The sequence below is a fragment of the Lytechinus variegatus genome, chromosome 3, assembly GCF_018143015.1.
Source record: "Lytechinus variegatus isolate NC3 chromosome 3, Lvar_3.0, whole genome shotgun sequence".
In the NCBI taxonomy this organism is placed as follows: domain Eukaryota; kingdom Metazoa; phylum Echinodermata; class Echinoidea; order Temnopleuroida; family Toxopneustidae; genus Lytechinus; species Lytechinus variegatus.
Window position 1 is genome coordinate 63,510,712 of NC_054742.1, and position 8,827 is coordinate 63,519,538.

Genomic DNA, 8,827 nt, shown 5'->3' on the forward strand with positions numbered 1-8,827 from the left:
ATGAAACTATGGATATGCACTCCCTTCAGTATTATAGTAGATCAACATCTCAAAATTTTATCCAACAAATAAAGAAATATTTTGTACTATGGCATGCGCATATAGCAACATTTACAGCTGAACTAGATAGAAACTCATAATACAAAAAGGAAATTAACATCATAATCTAAAGGTTAATCTGCGGTCTTGTCAAAATATTGCTCAAATATGAGATTTGATTTTGACTGAAAGAAAACTTGTTTATCTGATGCATGTCAAGTTTGTCAACCATAATAATGTATAATTCATGAATGGTTTACATTCCTTTTCCCCCTTTACTAAAAAAGATAAAACAATGCAATCTCTAAATCACAACCCGTAATACACAATATATGAAAAGCAAGGGCTATTATTTTACACTGGAAGATAAAAATGCATGATAAAATGTCAGAACACAGATTTGATTTCCACCTACAGGATTTTAAGCATGTATCTACTTGACTTGCTTTGTTTTTGTAACATCATTTTTTCTGATTATTTTTTCCGTCTGTGATAGCAAATACAAATGCATGCAAATTATCAGGGGGCATTTTGATACAAGTATAAGAAGGATTTTAATACATGTTTTTTTTTAAGGACAGTGTATCCATTATTGAGTTCTCTGAGGGTTTACTTCAGGTTGGCGGTCACTCCATCTTTGTTCAGGTTGAAGTGAGGTCAAGGGGTCAAGATGTCCGGAATGAGTAAAGGGACACCGATACGTTTAGTCTTGACCAAACCTGTATTAAACAATCTCTGGCAAACCGTGCGAATGCGAATTAGGTATGAGACAGAGGGTCTGTTAGGAGTGTAAGAGCTGATGCAAATCCAGCAGTTATTGAACTTCCAATTAAATGGCATCAAAGGAGAATATGAGTTGTGAATTTGAGAAACAAGCATTTTTCAAAGTTAAATAATCATCCATAGAATTCAATATAAAAAAAGGCACAATAAAATATCAAAGCTTATTTTTCAATTGTGAAATGGGTGCTTATCAAAGGCAGGCTGTGTGGACTTGTACATATGAAGTGCATGAAATGAACAAGGACACACGAGATCAGAAACCGGCCATGGTCCAGATTAAACCATAGCATGGTAAATGCATTAAGTATGAAATGGGTACATATATCAAAGCAAGTAATATGGCATTATGCAAGGTCAGACTTGATCCATTCAAATGGATCAAATCAGCGAATGCATCAAGTATGAATGGGTACGCATTAAAGCAAGGTAGAGCGTGTTCTTAGGTAAGAATGTGTTTTGGGCAAGGTCAAACCAGACTCGTCCCTGTCCACGTCCCTCCTCGGCTGTCAGTATGAAAGGGGTGATGCGTTTCAGTGAGGTGTACAGTGGGGACAAGGTCAGGAGGATGGGGAGAATGCATTAAATGAGATTTTATTTACCGACTCCCTTGGGGGTTCAGCTTTCTAGAGCACCATACTCTACTTTGGTCATATATAACCTGACCCCATCAACGTCTATGAAGGAACTTACCACACGACACTGGTCGAAACTGCCAATTTAGCAGCATAATCTATTGCCTAATACATCTATCGTAAAACCAATATTATTCTGTAACCAAACTAATAGATGTATTGTTTATCAGGAAAGTCTATAGAATCATTTTACTACCCCTCTTAATCGATAATTGAATGATTTTAGAATACTTCAAAATATTACCCTATTGAAAAGTGAATATTGTTATTCCTATAGACATTTTAAAATGACCAACCACTTTCAGCAGCAAGCTGGTCATAATAAAAATAATTATTGTAAGAAGGGGGTCTGTTCCCATGTTAAAAAAATTGGCATATATTTCTTTTATGTTCCACTTGTATAAGTTTCAGTTGAAAGCAATTGTTCTTTTCTGAAGAATGAATGTGCCCAAAATACCATGATAATTTGAGCAAAATAAATGATTTTTCAAACATAAAATTGATGCAATGAAACCATAATTAACCATTATATGAAGTTTGCTTACCAAGGGAGATCTTACGATGAGATAATAAAAGTGGTAGAATGATCTGATTGAATGAAGTTTGCTCACTTTATAGAGAGATTCTACTCCAAGATAATGATAAGATATAGGGTGTTCTGATTACATCTCAATTATCTCCATACTTTTGCAGAAAGAGGGTTTTTTGTAATTGAAATCTGAAAGATCAGTATCTGCATACTTCATGCAATGACAATTGGTATGTAAATTGGAATCATCGGTGCCAGATCCCCAGGTCCAGGACAAGGGGGACTGTTTCACAAATATTTTTATCTGTGATTTTCAATGAGAAGTGTTATAAGCTACTAAAAATCCGTGCATCTGATTGGCTGAGAGAAAATTAGAAAGTGAAAATCAGTTAGAAAACTCTTCATGAAATACTACTCTGAACAATGAAGACAACCATTTTCTTCCAACTGTCTTGTGTATCCCATACTCTCCACCAATAGGTCAATGGACTTTCTTTCCAAAATCAAAAATTTGGCTAATAATAATGATCAGCAACAGCAAATACTGATAGAGAAAAGCTATGAGGAAAAAACAAACTTGTTTGTGTGTGTTATTTTGGAAAAGAATGGTGAGAAGATTCAACAACAGCAATTACATGATTACAAGAGAAAAAATGAAAAAAAAAAGATTGCAATCACGATTTTCCATGTCATTGGAGTTCTAAAAAAAAAAATAATAAGCCTCAAGCAAATATGAAATAAAACTCATGTAAACATGTTTGTGAATTTTTTAATCCCCATCAGTAGATAAACACACAGCACACTCCATGACAAGGGTTCAATTAAAATACACTGTTTGTTTTCATTAAGTACCCTTGACACAGTTTTCCCCAAGTATCTTATTTCACAAATGCTTGATCATGTTCGCATCAATTTTCAAAACATCAAATCATTTGCGTTCTGTTGTATGATGCAGATCTGGCAGAGGGGACTGAATTGTGTGCATCAAAGCGTCATTTGAACTCAAGCTTGAAATTAACAACTGAATAATATCAATTTATAAAAAGCGGGATGATTGGGATTCCTGGAATTCGCAGCTAAAAACCTTATTATCAATAAAATATGACACGTGTCCTGGGCTTGTATTGGTTTGGTGAATTCATTTTATAAAGTCTCATTCGTCTCATTAATGTTTCATTTTCAAGAGGGGAGAGAGTGAGAGTCAGAGAGAATGGAAAGGAAGAAAGGAAACAGAAAAGGGGATAAGAAAGGAAATGAGAAAGATAGACAAGGGAAGGAAGGAGAGAAAGATAGAAACATAGGGAGAGAGAGACATATATACATACAGACAGAAAGAGGGGAAAATGTACAGACATTCTATACATCATTAAAACCCACACTGTTTATTAGCAAAAGTCTTTCTTTATATACTTCTATAAACTGAAGATTCAAATGACTTCACAATGGGGAAGGGGGAGGCAAAAATATAAGACACATCCTTGACTGAATTCAGTTCAACACTGACTTCACTGGAGAAAACCACAACCAACTTGCTTCTTCATTCTAGGCCTTTTAAAGAGCACTGGTGAATAAAATGATAGTCAACCAAGGTGCAGAAAGAACTGGGACATTTTGCAGGACTTTATTTTAACATACACGAATCTCAATTCTACATTTTTGTTTACAGAAAATGGGTAATTAAGAACAGTTAGATGAAAGAGAAGGTAAATTTCCCCTAATCCATCCCCCTTCTTTTCTCCTGTAGGCCCTCGAAAGGTGAGACAACCTGAGCAAAGCCAAGAAACTGCTGTGAAAAATGGGGACAACATCGTCAAGAGTGGATAACACCTATGAACGTATCTCAAGTTCTTTGATTTCTTGTAAAGAGACTGTGGATGGCCCGAAGAATGGCCCCGAGGCTGCATGTAGAAGAAGAGGGCGTGCTGGAGAGAGAAAGACTCATGAATAACATCTCTTCATCCTCTACAACCCCCCTTCATCCAGGGCAGTGAGAGACGAACTGGTCTCAGGTTTGCTGGCCACCAACAAGTGGTCTCTGGTTTCCTGTTGCAAATACTGTCTGAAAACCTGAAACGGTGCCAAGATCAAGTTTCCTCATCAACTACCCACATACAACACCCCCCCCCCATGAAAAACAGAAATAAAGTCAAGAACTCCCTTTACATATGAAACTCTTATGGAAGAAAAAAGATGATTGCATTTTAACAAATTAAACCTAGTCTGCTAATTATTTCTACTTCAAGAAGTGTCTTCTAGTTTCATCTGAGTTTGTACCTTCATATATTATCTTTTTTTTTACAACAGAATGTAAAATAAAATGTATATTTTTGAAAGAAGATGTTTTACAGAGCTGTTCCCATGTTAGGCACAGCTTTACAAAAGGGATTTACACACAACTGGTGATTTGTTCTTGGATACCAAAACAAAATCTCAAGAACTTGAATCCTATCCGCTAAAAGTTGAAATCCGATCTTTGAAGATTAACACACTATCAAAAAGCATCAATGCAGAGATTATCATTTGCCAAAATTTGATTAGGGTTATGGAGAATCTATAATCTTCAATGTATAACAGGAATAAATTTGGATATTTCATTTATTTTTCAAAGTAGGTCATTATTGTATGTGAAAATGCCCGCAAAATACGCACAGCTCTATGAAACACGACCCAGAGCTCTTGAAACATGACTAGTTTTATCAAAACATGTCCAGATCTACTATAGATGTTTCTACAGATTTTTCTTACCTGAAGCCAAGGAAGCCCAACAAAGACGGCAAACCATGAAGAAAATGATGGCCGTCATTGGTGGATACCCTCAGGTGGGGGGGAGGAGTTTTCTGGGTGGAGAATGTCCCTGGAGGCAATATCCTTGGTGATGATAGTTCTGGAGGACAAACAAAAAATATTGAAATAAATTGGATTACGACACTTAAAGAGATGAGGGCAGATATTTAACCCTACAGCAATTGTTCTGACAACAACATGTCCAGCAAACCTTGTGATAAGATGTCAGAATCCATGTTAATTGCCTGGCATAGCAACTGGCATACCTGAGTTTGTCAGTGTAGATATCATTGGAGATTTTGTTTTCAGAATGTATGTTATAAAACAACATCCACCATATATATTTCCTTTGATTGATACTTGGCTATGCTTTGCCATTAAACTGAATTTACACTAAATTTAATACATTGATCTAACACTCTGACAGTACAAAGAATACAAATAAATTGGCCACCACTGCAGATTTGCAGAAGTTCATAGCCATATTAAACATTTGGTATTCTATTGGAAGTATAAGTATACCCAGGTGTCCAAATAATGGACAGGTTGTTTTTTCTGGACAAGAACAGCAATTTCAAGAACTTGGCAAGCAATATTTTCATAAATTGTGTACAAGTAATATCAGAAAATAATTGAAAACCACAATCCTCCACAATTGTCTGTGTTAAATTATTAATTGTTTTTTGTTACTTCCATTTTTTAATAATTTTTGTAGAAACTTCAGAATTAAAGATTTTCATTTCTATCTGGGTAGGTATCCAGACATCGTGCCCCATCTTGAGTTCAATTAAATGATTCATAACACCTAATATGGTACATTCCCCACCATATTTTGTCAGTTCACTGAAACAGACAGTAGAAGTTACTCTATTTGAAGAAAGTAGTAAAAAAAAATAAAAGGATGGAAGGGATAAAAACCAGACAAATTAATCAGTACAGTGTCATTGACTGTCTAATCTTTGACAAGAGATACTTGTTTGATTGATGATGTATGTAGGTAATCAGGATCTAATACATTCAAACATACCTATTCCATACAACAATCATATCAAGACCTTGTGATATGGTAATATGTAAGCATTAATTAGAAGATTAATTGTATATTTTCATTACAAGGCCTGTTTTATCATTGTTGCATGCTTTTAAAATAAGGTTTGGCAACCTGGGAGCTAAGAGAAAGGTTTTGTATGTGAAACAAAATAAAAGCGCTGTAGTTATTTAGTAATAGAAAACAATGCTACAAGCATTCATGTTGTTGACAACCTGAATGCTTCCTTGCCAGTGGCTTGCAAGTATATTTGTATACCAGCTGAATTTCTAGTATTGTAGTTTTCAATGGACTTAATGTGAGTCAACGAGAATACACAAAAAATTATCCATAGGATAAGAAAATAAAGGTTTGAATAACTTGATTAGCTTCTAGATCACATTGAGACCTCAGCATTTACACATTTTTTAATCAAGTGGTTATAAAAGAACCTAGCATCCTTGCCTGCACTTGGTGAGGACTTAGATTGCACTCATTTATAATGTCCTGCTTTTAAACTGTCGATATGATATTAATATCAAATTAAATGATATCAATGTAAATGATTTGAACATTCTGATTTACTTGGTTGTTCTGTCCTGTCTAGATAACAATACTTTCCCATCTACCTTAGATTTCAAGTCTGAGCCCCCAAAAGAAAATAAGAACAAGAAACCAAATTGCCGATAAGAGTGGCTGCTAATAAGCAAGCTAGTTTATCAGCCAAGCAAGACAGCTGATTGCATGCGTAGAGTGGGGCCCCCATGACATCAAGACGGGTGAATTGTTAGCCGATTGACGGCGAGGCAGACGTAGCGACCGGCTTTCACTCGGCCAAAATTCCCAGTACTTGGTGGATTCTACTACGGTTGCTAAGGAGATCGCTGATGTGTAAACAACTCTCAGTTGCCGTGCTGGCGTGTATTGAATTCCCTCCGCATTTTTCGATCTAAGAGGAGCTCCAAGGAGTAACTCAGGCTGGCGCTCTTTACCGGCGACGAGTGATGTTGCTGTGCCATCGCTACAATCACTTAGGAACGGAACTCTACCGTGGTGATTAATTGAATAAAATATTAACAATAATAAACAAACAACATGCAAACAAGAACTAACACGAAATCCATTTGTTGAAATTCTTGGAAATATCCCCCATTAAACATTTTGTTTAAAGAATATGGAGAATAGTTAAATCAAAGAAGATGAAGCTAAGATTTTAAAATAGTCTGCTAAATACATTAAATAGAGTTTACTAGTGGAATATCATAAATATAATTCTGTTTGTTAATTTATTAGCAGTATTTAGGAACTATAACGCCCATTCAAAATCAAATGAATGTGTGAAAAACATTGTTTTATGGATAACAAAGTCGTGAATGCAAGTTTAAACTCTTGGGGTTGGGTGATTCACTTACACCTGCAATCGATTCTATGAGACTAGAATGGTCTACTGGTCTATTGGTTTAAAACAAATATAAAATCACTAGTGAATCAGCCCCTGATGCCCCAAGACACGCAGCAGATATCCATTGTTCGTTATTCAAAGGCATTAGAAAGGAGGACTTTACATTTAACAGATAGACTACTGGACCACAAATAACCCAGAATCAAGCAAATGAGAAAGAGAAAATTAAAGTTCCCAATAGGTTAACATGATGAATGTAATTGCTTCATCTCCCAATAGACTTAACAAATCTTTCAAAGCAAAAATGACACAATACTTAGGTAATACGAATAAACGATCCCCTAACCACCTGTACAATACATTTCCTTAATTTCAGTGCATAAGAACTAAAGAAGTGTGGGCTGACGGTGAAACAGTTACCATGACAACATGAATACAAAGCTTAAAGTCAAATGTATGTGGGGGCGTCTGGAGGAGGGATATCTAGGGTAGCAATAAACTATGGTTTTGATGGTTTTGGTAAATTGACAGTTGTTGGTGATGTTTTTTACTCTTTATCTTTCCATCTCCTTCAGTCGTCAAAAAAGGTCTTTGGAAGTGAGAATGACAGAAAAAAAACTTTTTTCAAAGACGTTGTCAAATAGGGAAGGGGAAGGAGAAAGCAAATCAATCCTGAATATTCTAATGAAATTATCAATATTGTCTTTTTAATAGTGGTAGGTAGGTTTGTTTGAGAGAGAAGAGAGATAAGGAGAAAGAGAAATATATAGAGAGAGATAAAGTTAGGAAAAAGTGGAGTAGAAAGAGAGATGTAGGAATGAGGAGATATAAAGAGAGAAAGACACAAACACACAAAAAAAGGAGAGAGAAGGGGAAAGAAGTCCACACAGAGAGGGAGGGAGATATATATATATATATATATGTATATATAGTAAAAGAGACAGAAAAATATAGACATGTTATTAAGTGTGCAGATTTCAACTGAAAATCAACTAAAAAGCTCTCTCGACAATTTAAAAAATGAAAGGAAGGTGTTGTATTAAATATACACGTGAAAATGATTGCATACAGGATTTTAAAAATGAAGACGTGAGAGAGGATCGGTCTGGGCGGGAAGTAAGGAGGATAATACCTAGGGATTAAGAATGACGTATGTAGAGGCTCAAATCATGTTCTTACATGTCTAAATGTGAAAGTCATGTCAAAGTGATGTGGTTGTAATAGAAATAAGTTGGATGTGAGTGAAATTAGAATGTTTGAAAGAAGTGCAAAGCTCTTGATGGCTTGGAAAATGGTTTAAGGGAGAGAGAAAGAGATGAGGAGAGAAATAAAGACACACATACAAATCGAACTTTAAATGGAAATATATAAAGTATTAAGGTGAAACTTGCAAAGAGGAAGTACAAAATAAGATGACTGAACTACTAACTTTAAGTATAAAAGGAAAATTACAAAATGTTGGAAAAGAAAATATGGAACGAACGAAAAAAGTACATGTGCATTAAGATGTTGAAATAATTCAGAGGTTACCAACCAGGCTAGACAATATGTCACTGACTTGAAAGCAAATGTGCAGTTTAATTTTCATAAGGAAGTGCGAAAGGCCGCGATGTGAAATGATTATCACTTGC